Below are 14,622 nucleotides of genomic sequence, written 5' to 3' on the forward strand. Positions count from 1 at the left end.
ATAGCCACAAAGGAGAAATGAATATATGTTCATCAGGAGAAGATTTGTTCAATTTGTTATTTCACAGAAATCAATTAGAATTCTAGGGAGTTATTACAAAAGTAACATAAATCTATATGTGTTTTCATGGAAAGCTTCTGCATCCATTGTAATAAGCAAGTATTTTGGTTTGTTAGGACGCCATAGCACACTACCACAAGCTGGGTGATACAAACAGAGACTTCCTGTCTCGCCGTTTTGGATTCTGGCAGTCCAAGAGCAAGGTGTTTGCAAGATTGGTCCTTTCCGAGGCTATGAAGGAAGGATGTTTTCCAGGCCTCTTTCTGTGCCTTGTAGATGGCTGTCTTTACCCCACGTCTGTTCACATTATCATATCTCTATACGTATTTCTGTATCCAAATTCCCGCTTTTATAAGGACTTCAGTCATATCGGATAAAGGCCTTTATTAGTAACCTCTTGCTGACTTGATTGCCTCTAAAATGATCCTGTTTCCAAATAATGCCATATTTGGTTAACATAGGATTTTGGGGAGGAGGCAGACAAACTTAGAATAGTGGTAATGGCAAGTGGCAGACTTATATGTGTATCATTTCCCATGTATAGACGTATAGTGTGCGTGTGTGTGTGTGTGTGTGTATATATATGCACATCTATGTGTATAAAAGCCTGAAATCAGCTTTTAGTTTTTACAAACCACATCATTAATTGTGGTAACTTCTGAGTGAGAGACTGAATTTTAGAGAAAATTTATAAAGGGGAAAATTGTGATTGATATGTATTTTTTAGAATTGTTTGCAACAAGAACACATGCATTATTTTCTTTTAAGTAAAATATTGAAGTAAGCCTAAGCACAGGAAAAGGAGCAGTGCCGTAGTCACATAAAGAAACAGCAAGCTGATGGAACAGAGAAAATATTCCTGAAATTTAAATGCCTTTACACAACAAGGTTGCTTTGATGCACATCAATTCTGATTTGAGTTGGTTGGGTGTTATGGACTGAATTGTGCCCCTGCCCCAAATTCATATATCCAAGGTCTTAAACCTTGGATATTTGGAGATTGAACCTTTGAAGAGACAATACGGTCATATACGTAGGACCTTATTCAATATAACTAATGTCTTTATAAGAAGTGGAAATTAGGACACAGACACACATACCAAGCACTAATCACGTGAGAATCCAGTCAGAAGGCAGAGCCATTTACAAGCCACAGAACAAAGCCACAGGATACATCAAATCAGCCAACATCTTGATCTTGGATTTTCAGCCTCCGGAAATGTGAGACAATAAATTTCTGTTGTTTAAGCCGCCCAGCCTTGGTATTTTCTTATGGGATAATAAACAAATACACGATGAGTCTCGGCTCTCGCGTGATCCAGGAATCGAGGCTGCTTCCAGCTTATCACATCACAACCTATGGTAACTGCTGAAGTGAAAAGAAAGCATGGGGTTGTTTCACTGGCTTCTCCCTAACTACAAATACGCCACCCAGGAAAGAGAGGCAGACACGATAGAAATGTGCACTTGTAGTCTTTCCCATAAACCATTACATTGCTCAATGATAAGAAACTACGAATATTTATGACAATAAGTCCCTTCATTTCTTGGAAGAGTTTCTGGAAAGGCAAACCTTGCCGTGAACTCTCCCAACTATTTTCAGATCCTATTATGAAACTGCGATTTCAAATACAGTATTACATCTAGTTTTAAGACAATTATTTAAGTCTTCGCAGGGAGGGCTCCACCTTTTTTCCTCAATACCAATTTCTGCACTGTCATTTTTTTTTGGGGGGGGTGGACAGAGTCTCACTCTTGTCACCCAGACTAGTGCAGTGGTGCCATCTGGTTTCACTGCAACCTCTGCCTCCCAGGTTCAAGTGATGCTCCTGTTTCAGCTTCCCGACTAGCTGGGATTACAGGTGGCTGCCACCACGTCTGGCTAAATTTTTGTATTTTTAGTAGAGACAGGATTTCACAGTATTGGCCAGGTTGGTCTCAAACCCCTGACCTCAGGTGATGCACCCACCTCAGCCTCCCAAATTGCTGGGATTATAGGCGTGAGCCACCATGCCCGGACTACACTGTCGTTTTAGTAACCTATAAAATCTCTTTAGGCTGATAATTTTCTCATTTTTTGATGTTTGCTAAATATCTTACCCTGTGAACCTCTGCTACCTTCCAGTGACTGACCGTTCCTACAGTTGCAAAGGTGCCTGTGACACACTGCAAACCAGGAATTCCCTGTGGTGCAGCTACACAGACAAGAGACAGGGGAAGGATAGTGCACTACTGCTTTCTTTTTACATCAGAGCTAGCATGTCCGCCAAGGAACCCTTGTTCACATCATGGGTGGACTTCAGAATGTTGTGGTAGTTTCGTTTTTTAGAAATTTGGCTTCTCATAGTTGTTTATTTACAAAGTGATTTCTATAGTCTCTTCTACAAAGTTTATAGGGAAGCTTTGGTTTTGGATCACCTATGAAAATTCATTCCTCTGTGTATGTGTTCAGTGGCCTCTTTCAAACAATACATCTCTTTAAAATCCTACTCGTAATATCAAATTTCAGGATGATATCAAATCTCTGTCTCTGACCTTAGGATTCCATCCCTAAAACCAGTATATTGTGTGGCAAATAAGATCTACTCACCAGCTTATTTGGGAATTCTTTGAGAGTGTGTTGAAGATTCCCATTATGGGTATTGAAACATCACTGTCCAAAACGCACATTTATATCAAAGAACTGTTGTTATCACAGAGGATGCTGGGTGAGGGATGGAGCAGTCAGGGAATGGCTGCAGAGAGTAGGAATGGCCTATGGCAGGGGACGGGCAGTTGACTCCAGGCCACAGCCCTGGGAGCAGGCCACAGCCTTCACAAGAAGAACCCTTAGTGACAAGCTGATCAGCCGACCAGGTTCCAGAATTAGACAAGGGAGCGCGCAGAGAAGGTCAAAACAAGGGTCCTAGAATGTGGGAAAGAGCTGGGACTGAACACAACTGCTGACACTTGGACAGAGTCAGCTCTCAAGACACCCAGGCCTCACAACAGGAGGACTTTAAGTAAAGAAAGGCCACAACAGGTCCTGAATTGTATTTCATTGTCAGTGTCACCTTCCTTCTTTAGGCTTAACCTAATATCTTAGCCACAGGGTCATCTTCAGGTCACCTCAGAGATATTGAGAAGTGTGAAGAGAAATGACATAATAGGCAGAAGGCCTCCCTCAGGCTGGGGGCAGTGGGAACAGTGTGGGCCTAGATGAATTCACACCAGGGTTCAAGTACCAGCCCTGTCGCATTCTAGCCAAGTGATCTTGGGGAAGTTATCAAGCACTATGAGCCTCAGGTTCTCCATGTGTAAAATGGGTTGGATAAGTTCTGTCTTGTAGAATTGCAGGAATATATGGAATGTGAGTAAAGCATGTGGCACAGGGTCCGAAATACACTGGTACTTAATAAACGGCAGTTGATATCAATTATGATTATAAGCCCAAAGTACCACTGCCTTTTTTGAAAACTTCAGCTCTTCTTTTTATTATGCAAAAATCTGGGAAAATATGTAGCTGAATACGTCACGGAAGAAGAACTCAACCAATAATTCAGCTTCACAAATACAACTCAGGACATTGTCTTTCTGAAAGGATATATCGTATAACTTGGGTAAGGCCAGACGTCTGCAGCTGGAATGCAACTGAAAGATCGTATTTTGAGTCAAGGACAAACTCCCTTTCACCTTCCCCATTGCTGGTCCATCCAACCACTAGTTTTATTTATGCTTCACTAAAAATGTAGATCTCACTTAGACTTGTCCACATTACATTCAAAAGAACCCAACTAAAAGTCCTGTCAATGGAATGGGTTCTGGCTCTCCCAGGCCTGGCAAATGAGTGTCAGCCTGGAGGCTTCTGAGCACCACATCAAGGAGTTCTCACCACATTTCTCAGGAAACCCTTGCAGATGATGGGGATCAATCACCTAGTCCTTGCACTGTGTTCACGCTCCCCAGTGACAGAGCCACAGGACACCTTCCATGACTTCCCCATGTGGAGACTCCTCTCTGCTTCATCCTCCACCCAGAGCCAACTGCTCAAGTAGTTTTCCATTCCAGGCTTTTCTCTCACCTTCTGAGAGTCTGGGCCCTGCCACCACCCGGCTTCATAACAATCAGCTCCCACAGAAGCACCTGCAGTTTCCCAAAGCCCAAAACTGCCTGAGCTCAGAGCCTTTTCACTTGAAGGCGCCATCTAAAGTCTCACATCCCCACTGTTGAAACTCACTCTTTAGATCATAGAGAAAATCTTCCCCTTCCTGATATGGCTTCTGAACCTAGACTTTATCGTGTTATGGGTGGGAAGAAACCTTGTTTTGATAGTATCCCCACAAAGAACAGTGCTTTCCGCAAGCGAATGCTGAAATAATGTTCAGCAAGTAACAGACTCAGCGGTGCTTTTATTTATTAAGGTTTAAATTCTGCTACTTTCTTGAACAAGCCAAACAAACCCAGATATATAGCTGTAGTTGTCAAGAACAACGGAATAAGGAGGATGAGGAATGTCAAAAATTAACAATCCTGTATTTTGTTCCACGATTTAAACACCGAGTTCTTTCACATTTCAAAGAAAATTCCAATCCAATCCTAATACCACATTCTACTGTTCCAGATAAGACAGAAGGTTTTCCTTACAAACTATCAAATCCTTACTCTTAAACCAGACAAACAGCAGTACATGTGTGACGATTTTCATGAACTAAGATTCTGAAGTGAATTCAGCCAACCAAAAGGGGAAGCATTTGAAAAATACTTCCTCCCACCAACAAAATGTTAAATTCTAAGTCACTCATATGAAACAGGAACACAAAGAACACTGTGGTCCCTCCAGCTCCACTCTCGCCCTCCCCTGCCTAGAACCTCGACTGCCCTCTTCAAACACAGAAGGGGACTCAGCCTCAGACTTGACTCAGGACAGAAGTTGGTGGACATGATACTGGGGCTTGCACTGGCCGTGGAAGCAGCATCATCTGTGGTGTCAATTACAGCCTGGGCTCTGCCTTCCACATCTTTCAAAGCATCCACATACCAGGATGGAAAGGAATTAGCAATGGTACTGTCGAGCTTGCCTAAAACCTCTAGGACTTTCCTCTTTTTGATTTCTGAATGGGATCTTAGACCTCACAATAATTCATAATGTGGAGGAGCGTTGTTGGGCACCTCCCGGTGCTCCAGGTACTTTCTCTGCACCCAATCTACAGTGAGGAGCTCCCTGGGCTTCCCATAAATGAAGGCCTCCCTCCCAGCATACACCCTATCGAATTCAGTGCTTCCCAAATGACCTCAGAGGCACAGCTGCCCTTGATGTAGACCACACTCAGAATACGAATTAGGAGGTGGTTCTTGGACATTCCCTGGCCATCACTCAGCCTCCCCTGGTCGCTGAGTTCTACTGTTTTCAAAGACATAGGAGTGGTTGTTGGGGTCCATCTCAGTCAGGGCAATGCCAATCATTAGTTCTGTGAACTCATGAGCTTTCCCGAAGATCATAGGAAAGCAGTCCTTATACTTCTTGATGACAGTCTTCAGCATCTCAGCCTTTGTGACAGGCTCCTTTGGTTGGTACTTGAGGAGAAGCAACTGCACCAACTCAGCCACCTTTTCATCCGGTGCACGTGTGAGCAAGGATTCACTGTCTGACAAGGCATGCCATGTAGGTGTATCCTCCACTTTTTGCCTGCTGGACTCCTCATCCAATGGGCCTCACAAAGGGGAGAAAGAGCAGGAGCTCAGAGGTCTCTGGAGAGCATCATGAAGAGGAATCCTGGGAGCACTCGGGAAGAATTGGAAACCCAGCAGCGGGCATGTCCTCATCCTCTAGAGCATCCAGAACCAGAATAGAGGATGAGGAGGAGGAAGAGCAGGAGGAGCAGGAGGGGAATAAAAAGTGGCAAGAGGAAGAGGAAATGGAGGAGGCTTCCTCCTCCTCATCTGTGGAATCCTGTGCATCTACCAAGACCTGTATCAGAATTGGGTTCTGGAAGTCTTGCTCAAAGTTGAGGTGGGGAAGGCTTGGGAAGAGAGCTGTGCTGACTGTTTTTCAGAAGTAGCATCCTTTAAGCAGGGATGGGGAGCATGGGATCCCAGAGGCCTGAGGGAGGGAGGGACAGTGTGAGTGGCCTCAGTTGAGAAACTCACCCATGATGGCTGACAAAGGCCGACTTACAGCTCTTCTTCTCTTAAGGCAGTGTTCTAGGGCCTGACAGGTCACCTGTCTTTATAAGGGGTTTGTTCCCTGGGAACCTGTAGGAGGATGTGAGAGAGCATCTCGGGGCACAGATGGCAGGCAGAGCCCCAGACTCGGAAACTGATAGTAGGTGGGGAGTGCCGGGTGCTTCGTGGTGGGAGGTCTCCGTCCTTTCACAGAGTTCTCTTCTCATTAAGTGGCCAGCCCTGGGGTTCCTCCCTCTGCTTAACTGAAGCTGCCCTCCCCAGAGAAATCTTTTTCTCTGACTGACTCCTAAAATGGAAGTCAGAAAGTTGTACATCTGGCAAGCTTGATGTCCTCCAGAGCTGGCCACAGGCGCAGGGACAGGGGAGGGGCAATACCATCCATGGGCATTCCATTCCAACGTTCCTAGGGGCTGTGCCTGGACTCCCGAAACTGCCTGAGCTCCCTGCCTCTAGCCATCTGAGTCTTTCACCTCCAAATAAGCCCCTCCCATCCCTGAGACCTGCAAGGTGGAAGGGAGGGAGAATCGCATCCACCCACAGTGGGACTGGGCCTCCTAGGGCCTATACTCTCTCGCTCTTCTGTCCAGACAGCAACCTTTCTTCTAAAATCCATTCCAAATCTTCCCCTTTACTGCTGTGTGTGAAGTTAATATCAGCTCTCACCTAGCCTATGTCAAAGGCTTCCTTATTGTTGCTTCTTTGCCTATTCTTGTCCCAGAAAAAAAACGTCATCTGTTCAGCAGCCCGGGACCCTTTTAAAAAATCCAATTCGTGTTTATTTTTTAATATACACACATCAGATTTAATTATGAGGTGAAGTTATATGTGTTTTGGCAAATGTATTGAGTACTACATTTACCTCCCAAGTATCATACTGACCAGTTCCATCACCCTACATGTCCCGTGTGCATCCGATTTGAGGTCAGTCACTACACTTCTCCACAGCTCCTAGCAACTATGCTCTCTTTTCAGTTCACATTATTTTAACTTTCACAGTTTCTCATATGCGTAAGTCCATAAAATACGAGTTTAAAAGTGTGGCTGTATCATTTTTCATTACAACTAGCAAGGAATGAGAATACCCGTTGTTCCATATCCTCACTTACATTTGGCATTTTAGATTTTCAGATTGTAGTCATTCAAACAAGTGTGCATTCCAATTTTTTTTGTATTTTGTTTGCATCTCCCTAATGACAAATGACGTTATATGCTTCTTTGCAGTGTGTATATCCTCTTTGGTAAAATGTCTGTTCAAATTATTTGCATCTTTTAAAAAACTAACAGACTTCATTTTTAGAGCATTGTTAATCCAAAATTACAAAGAGAAAACCTCATCAAAAGTACAGAGATTTCCTAAATATCTACACCATCCTCCTGCCCTGCCCCATGCATGCGCGCGCACGCGCACACACACACACACACACACACACACAGTGTCTCCTATTATTTACATTTTGTATTATTATGTCATGCTTGCTACAGTTTATTTGACTTCTATTGATGCCTCATTATTAAGTCAAGTCCACAGTTTACATCAGGACTCACTCAACATTGGGGATGCTATACTTTTTGATACGTGTGTAATAGCAAATATTCATCATTCCATTATCATACAGAATTGTTTCACCATCCTAAATCTCCTGTGAACTCCACCTATTTATCAATCCCCCATGTCCCACCCCCAACCCATCAGCCCGTGGAAACTACTGGTATTTTTAGTGTACTCATAGTTGAGTGTTCCAGAGTATTGTATGACTGGAATCTTACATTATGTCGCCTTTTTAGGTATTCTTCTTTCACTTAGAAATATGCATTCATGATTCCTCCAGGTCTATCTCACTAAGCGCCTGAAAGTTCCTGTTGCTCAACATACATGTCGACATTTGATGTTGCAGTGTTTGGGAATTCAGCCATTCTCCTGGGGGTCGAGTGCTATCTCCTAGTTGTTTTAATTTGCATATCTGTAATGACATAGGACATTCGACAGTGTTATGTGCTTATTTTCCATTTGTATATGTTTTTGCTGGCATATCGTTTCAGATTATCTTGCCCATTTTATATTTGGTTTTCTTTTTCCTCATGATTGGATTTGCAGAGTTTTGTGACTTTCTCACAGTTTTGGAGTCTGGTGGTCCAAGAGCAAAGTGTACACAAGGTTGGTTCCTGCTGAGGGCTGTGAGGGCAGGATGCTTTCCAGGCTCTCTCCCTGCCTTGTAGATGGCTGTCTTCACTCCGTGTATGTTCACATGGTCATCCCTCTACTCATAGCACGGTGTCCAAATTTCCCCTTTTTATAATGACTCCCATCATATTGGATTAGGGACGGCATTAATAACCACATTTTTTAAACTATTAGTTTAAGTTCATGGTGCATGTTCAGGATGTGCAGCCTTTTTATGTATGTAAATGTCTGTCATGAAGGTTGGTTATATGCATTATTTCATCACCCAGGTATTAAGCCAATATCCATTAGTTATTTTTCCTGACCCTCTCCCTCCTCCCACCCTCTGCCCTCTGGTAGGCCTTAGTGTGCATTGTTCCCCTCTATGTGTCCTTGTGTTCTCAACATTTAGATCCCACTTGTAAGTGAGAACATTTGACATTTGGTTTTCTGCTCCTCTGTTACTTTGCCAAGGATAATGGCCTCCAGCTTCATCTATTTTCCTGCAAAACTCCTGATCTCATTCCTTTTCCTGGCTGCATAGTATTCCATGGTATATATATATATATACCACATGTTCTTTATCCAGTCTATCATTGATGGGCATTTCGGTTGATTCCATGTCTTTGCTATTGTGAATAGTGCCTCATTGAACATACACTTGCATATGTCTTAATAATAGAACCATTTATATTCCTTTAAATATATGCCCAGTAATTGGTTTGCTGGCTCAGTGAATGCTATTTTGGTCTCTTCGTCTTTGAGAATTTGACAGACTATTTTCTCCAACAGTTGAACTGATTGACATTCGCACCAACAGAGTAAAAATATTCCTTTTTCTCCACAACCTCACCATGATCTCTTATTTTTTTGACATTTTAATAATAGCCATTCTGTCTGGTTGAGGTGGTATCTCACTGGAGTTTTGATTGGCATTTCTCTAGTGATCAGTGATGTTGAGCTTTTTTCATATGCTTCCTGGCAGCATGTATGTCTTCTTTTGGAAAGTGTCTGTGCATGTCCTTTGCCCACCTTTTAATGGAGTGGTTTTTTTCTTGTAAATTTGTTTAAATTCCTTGGAGATGCTGGATATTAGACCTTTGTCACGTGCACAGATTGCAAAAATTTTCTCCCATTCTCTGGGTTGTCTGTTTACTCTGTTGATAGTTTCTCTTGTTCTGCAGAAGTTCTTTACTTTAAATACATCCTGTTTGTCAATGCTCGCTTTTGATGCAACTATGTTTAGCATCTTTGTCATGTAATTTTCTCCTGTGCCTATTTCCTGAATGGTATTGCCTAGGTGTTTTCTAAAGTTTTTATAGTTTTGGGGTTTCATTGAAGTCATTAATCCACCTTGAGTTATTTTTGTGTATGGTGTAAGGAAGGGGTGCAGTTTCAATTTTCTGCATAAGGCAAGCCTTTGTTCAACAAGGACTCCTTTACCAATTGCTTGTTTTTGTCATGTTTGTCAAAGTTCAGATGGTTTTAGGTGTGCAGTCTTATTTTGGGTTCTCTATTCTATTTCATTGGCCTATGTGTCAGTTCTTGTACCAGTACCATACTGTTTGGTTACTTTAGATTGTAGTATAGTTTGAAGTCAGGTGGCGTGAAGCCTCTACCTTTGTTCTTTTTGCTTAGGATGGCCTTGGCTATTTGGTTTCTTTTTTGGTTACATATGGATTTCAAAATAGGTTTTTTTTCTAGTTGTATGAGGAATGTCAGTAGGAGATTAGTGGGAATAGCACTGAATCTATAAATTGCTTTGGGCAATATGGCCACTTTCATGATACTGATTCTTCTTACCCATGAGGATGGAATGTTTTTCCATTTGCTTGTGTCATCCCTGATTTATTCGAGCAGAGATTTATCTTTCTCCTTGTAGAGATACTTCACTTCCCTTGTTAGTTGTATTCCTAGCTATATTATTCCTTTTGTGGCAAATGTGAAAAAAGTTCAGTCATGATTTGGCTCTCACCTTGCCTGTTATTGGTGTATAGGACTGCTAGTGATTTCTGTACATTGATTTTGTATCCTAAGACTTTGCTTTAAGGTATGTTCCCTCAACACCTAATTTATTGAGAGTTTTTAACATGAAGGAATGCTGAATTTTATCAAAAACTTTTTCTGCATCTATTGAGATAATCACGTGGTTTTTATCTTTGTTTCTGTTTATTTGATGAATCATATTTGTTGATTTGCATGTTTTGAACCAATCTTGCATCCCAGAAATCAAGCCTACTTGATCCTGGTGGATAAGCTTTTTGATATGCTGCTGGATACGGTTTGCCAGTATTTTGATGAGCATTTTTGCATCAATGTTCTTCAAGGATATTGACCTGAAGTTTTCTTTTTTTGTTTGTTTGTTTGTCTCTGCCAGGTTTTGCTATGAGGATGATGTTGGCCTCATAGAATGAGTTAGGGAGACGTTCCTCCTTTTCCAATTTTTTTGGAATTGTTTCAGTAAGAATAGTATCAGCTCTTCTTTAATAACCACTTTGAACTTACTTGCCTCTGAAATAATCCTGACTCCAAATAATGCCACATGTAAACTTCAACATAAGAATTTAGTGGGGATGCAACTGAACCTATAATAGTGGAAAGGGAAGTGGCAGACCTATATGTATATTATTACCCATGTGTAGTTATAAACACACACACATGCTCATATATATATAAATTATATTTTAAAAACCACATCTATCTTTCTCAAAATTCTAAATCAGCTTTTAAATGTAAACACCATATGGTTGTTTGTGGAAACTTCTGAATAGGGGGCTGAATTTTGGAGGAACTTTCCAAAGGGGAGAATTGTGATTTCTACCTCTTTTCTAAATTTTGCAACAGAAATATATGCAGTATTTATTTGTAAGGAAAATATTGAAATAAGCCTAAGAAAAGCATGAGGAGCAGTCCAGTAGGAAGATAAAATATGGTAAGCTCATGGAACAACAACAACAAAAAATCCTTGAAATTTACATGACTTAACACAACAAGTTTATTTTTTGGCACAGAAATTCTGATTTTAGTTGGCAGGGTGTTATGGGCTGAATTATGACTCACTCCAAAAATTCATATATCCAAGTCTTCAAACCCACTATCCCAAAATGTGACTGTATTTGAAGACAAACTTTGAAGAGGTAATTAAGTTTAAATTTTTTTTGTATTATTAGTAGAGACAGGGTTTCACCATGTTGAACAGGCTGGTCTTGAACTCCTGACCTCTGGTGATCCACCTGTCTCAGCCTCCTAAAATTCTGGGATTACAGGCATGAGCCACTGCTCCTGGCCAGGAATCTTAACATAAAAAGGACACCATAGCTTGGATAACTGAAATAGGAGTAATTTATAACCAAGGTATCAGAGTAAAATTCTTTCTTTTAGCAACACGCTTTTTATGTTCATCCCTGTCTTTCCACGTCTGGCAGACCTTTTCTTTTTATGGCTGCATAGTAATCCATTGTATAGGTGTATCACAGTTTGTTTATACTGTTGGTGGGAATGCACATTGGTAAAACCACGATGGAGAACAGCTTGGAGACTCTTCCAAAAATGAAAACAATACTACCATACTATCCAGTAACCCCACTCCTCGGTATTTACCCCAAATGAAAGAAGTCACTACACTGAAGAGATACCCGCACAACCATGTTCACTGCAGCATGATTAACAGTAGCCAAGATTGGAAAGCAACCTAAGTGTCCATCAGCAGATGACCGGATAAACAAATTGTATCACATATACACAATGGAGTACTATTCATCCATAAAAGCAATGAGACCCTGTCGTTTTCATCAACATGGGTGGCACTGGAGGTCATTATGGTAAGTGAAATAAGCCAGGCACAGAAAGACAAATTTCACATGTTCTCACTTACTTGTGGAGGCTAAAAATCAAAACAATAGTGTTCATGGAGATAAAGTGTAAAAGGATGGTTACCTGAGGCTGAGAAATGTAGAGGGGTGCTGGGGGAGAAGTGAGGATGGCTAATGTTTACAAAAAACTGTTAGAGAGAATCAATAAGACTTAGTATTTGCTATCACAACAGGGTGACCATAGTCAAAATGAGTTAGTTGTGCTTTTTGAAATAACTAAAAGAGTGTAATTGGATTGCTTGAAACACAAAGGGTAAATGTCTATGCTGTTGGGTCACTCATTTACCCTGATGTGATTATTACACATAGCAAGCCTATATCAAAATACCTCATGTAATCCATAAGCATATGCAAGTACTATGTAAATGATTATTTACTCAAAGAATAGTGTCGATATTTACCAGGATAAATATCACCTGACATTTATCTACCTTGATGTCCACTCTGATGATGTTCCTTTTGTTGGTGACCTGTTCCTCCTCTCTAGCTGCCTTTAATATTTTTTCTTTCATCTTGACATTGGAGAATATGATGATTATGTGACTTGGGGATGGTTGTCTTGTATAGTACCTCACAGAGAGTCTCTGGATTTCCTGAATTTGAATGTTGACCATCCAACAGGAGTGGAGTAATTTTTGTGAATGATACCCTCAAATTTGTTTTCCAAGTTGCTTGTTCTTTCTCCCTGTCTTTTAGGGATGTCAATGTGTTGCAGGACTGGTCTCACTACATAATCTCAAATATCTTGGAGGTTTAAGGCATTATTTTTTATTCTTTTTCTATATAATTTTTTTCTGACTGAGTTGATTCGGAGAACTGGTTTTCAGGCTCAGAGATTTTTCCTCTGTTGGGTCTATTCTGTTTTTACTACTTTTAATTGCGTTCTGAGATTCCTTCAGTGAGATTTTCGGCCTTATCTGTTCTGCTTGGTTCCTTCTTAAAATGGCCATTTCATCTTTCAGCTTTTCTATCATTTTATTGGATTCCTCAGATTCCTTGGATTTGGTTTTGACTTTCTCCTGAATCTCGATGATCTGTGTTCCTATCCAGATTCTAAACTCTCTGTCTCTCGTTGCAGCCATTTCACCCTGCTTTAGAACCATTGCTGCAGAATTAGTATGGTAGTGAGGAGGGAAGAAGGGGCTCTGGTTTCTGGAGTTGCTAGAGTTCTTGTGCTCGTTCTTTCTTATCTTTGTGGGCTGATGTTCCTTTGCTATTTGAAGTTACTATGCTTTGAATGGGTTTTTTATTCTTTTATACTCCTTGATGCCCTTGAGGGTTTCACGGTGGTGGGTTCTGTCAAGAAGCTTCATTTCTGGAAGATGTTAGGGGAAAAAAGCTCAGGTCAGTACTCTTGGGCTGTGTGCTCCACCTTTGGGGACTGGTACCAGGCCCACATCATTGTTCTCTGTCCCTGTGATGTAAAGCAGCCGCTCTGCTAGAGACACCGAGGTGTTCCTTGTCCACCGACCACAACACTCTGCTGGGAGTTGCTGTCTAAAGTGCTTCACTGGGGCAGCAGCAGCAGAGTCTATGCTCAAATGCGCATACCACCAGCAACAGCGGAATGGCCCAGCTTATTAATAGATGAAAATACATGAATTTCCTAGGTATAAAATCAGCATACGAAAAATAAACTTTGTTTCTCTGCAGCAACAATGAATATGAAAATAAAGAAAACATAACCTCTAACCTATCATTCCAAACATTAAATACCTTAAAAAAAACTAACAAACCAAAGTAAAACGTTACAGAAAAACCATTTACATGTCATTCAAAAATATTAATGAAGACCCACAGGAACATAAAATAAAATAAATTCATCGGAACGAAGTTTCAATAGTTTTCCTTAAAACAGAATCGATAGAATAATTGTAATCCCAAATCACAACAACCAAATGCCTTTGGACATGAAGGCATCTATGAATCACCTGATTCTAAAATATAAAGACATGCAAACAGCCAAGCATAGTCAATATACTCTTGAAAAACTGCAATTCATCCAACAGATAGTAAGAATTACAAAGTAGCTATTGTATGAAGCGTTGGCTATCTGGGTGCACGGATTAACACATAGACCAATGGAACTGAATGGAAATTCCTGAAAAACAAAACCAACAAAACACGTATAAATGCAAGCTTAATTGATTAAAATGTGTTGCAGCTTTAGCACTGGAGACTGTCTTGTTGAAATAAGTATCAGTGGAACAACTAAATATCCATATAAAAAACCTTAATGTAAGTGCAACCCTTTTTCATGTTATACAAAAATGCAATTACAGGGAAATTCAAAACCTACTTTAAAAATGTTTATTATAAAAACTTCAAACACACAGAAATGCACGGAATAATAAACAAGTCTTTGTA

General features: G+C 40.9%; 1 pseudogene; it reads right to left on the reverse strand.

The window, feature by feature from the left end:
• Positions 1 to 5,092: 5,092 nt before the first annotated feature.
• Positions 5,093 to 13,358, reverse strand: LOC105499819 (melanoma-associated antigen C2-like; annotated as a pseudogene).
• Positions 13,359 to 14,622: the final 1,264 nt, after the last annotated feature.

This window comes from Macaca nemestrina, chromosome X (genome assembly GCF_043159975.1).
Source record: "Macaca nemestrina isolate mMacNem1 chromosome X, mMacNem.hap1, whole genome shotgun sequence".
Taxonomy (NCBI): domain Eukaryota; kingdom Metazoa; phylum Chordata; class Mammalia; order Primates; family Cercopithecidae; genus Macaca; species Macaca nemestrina.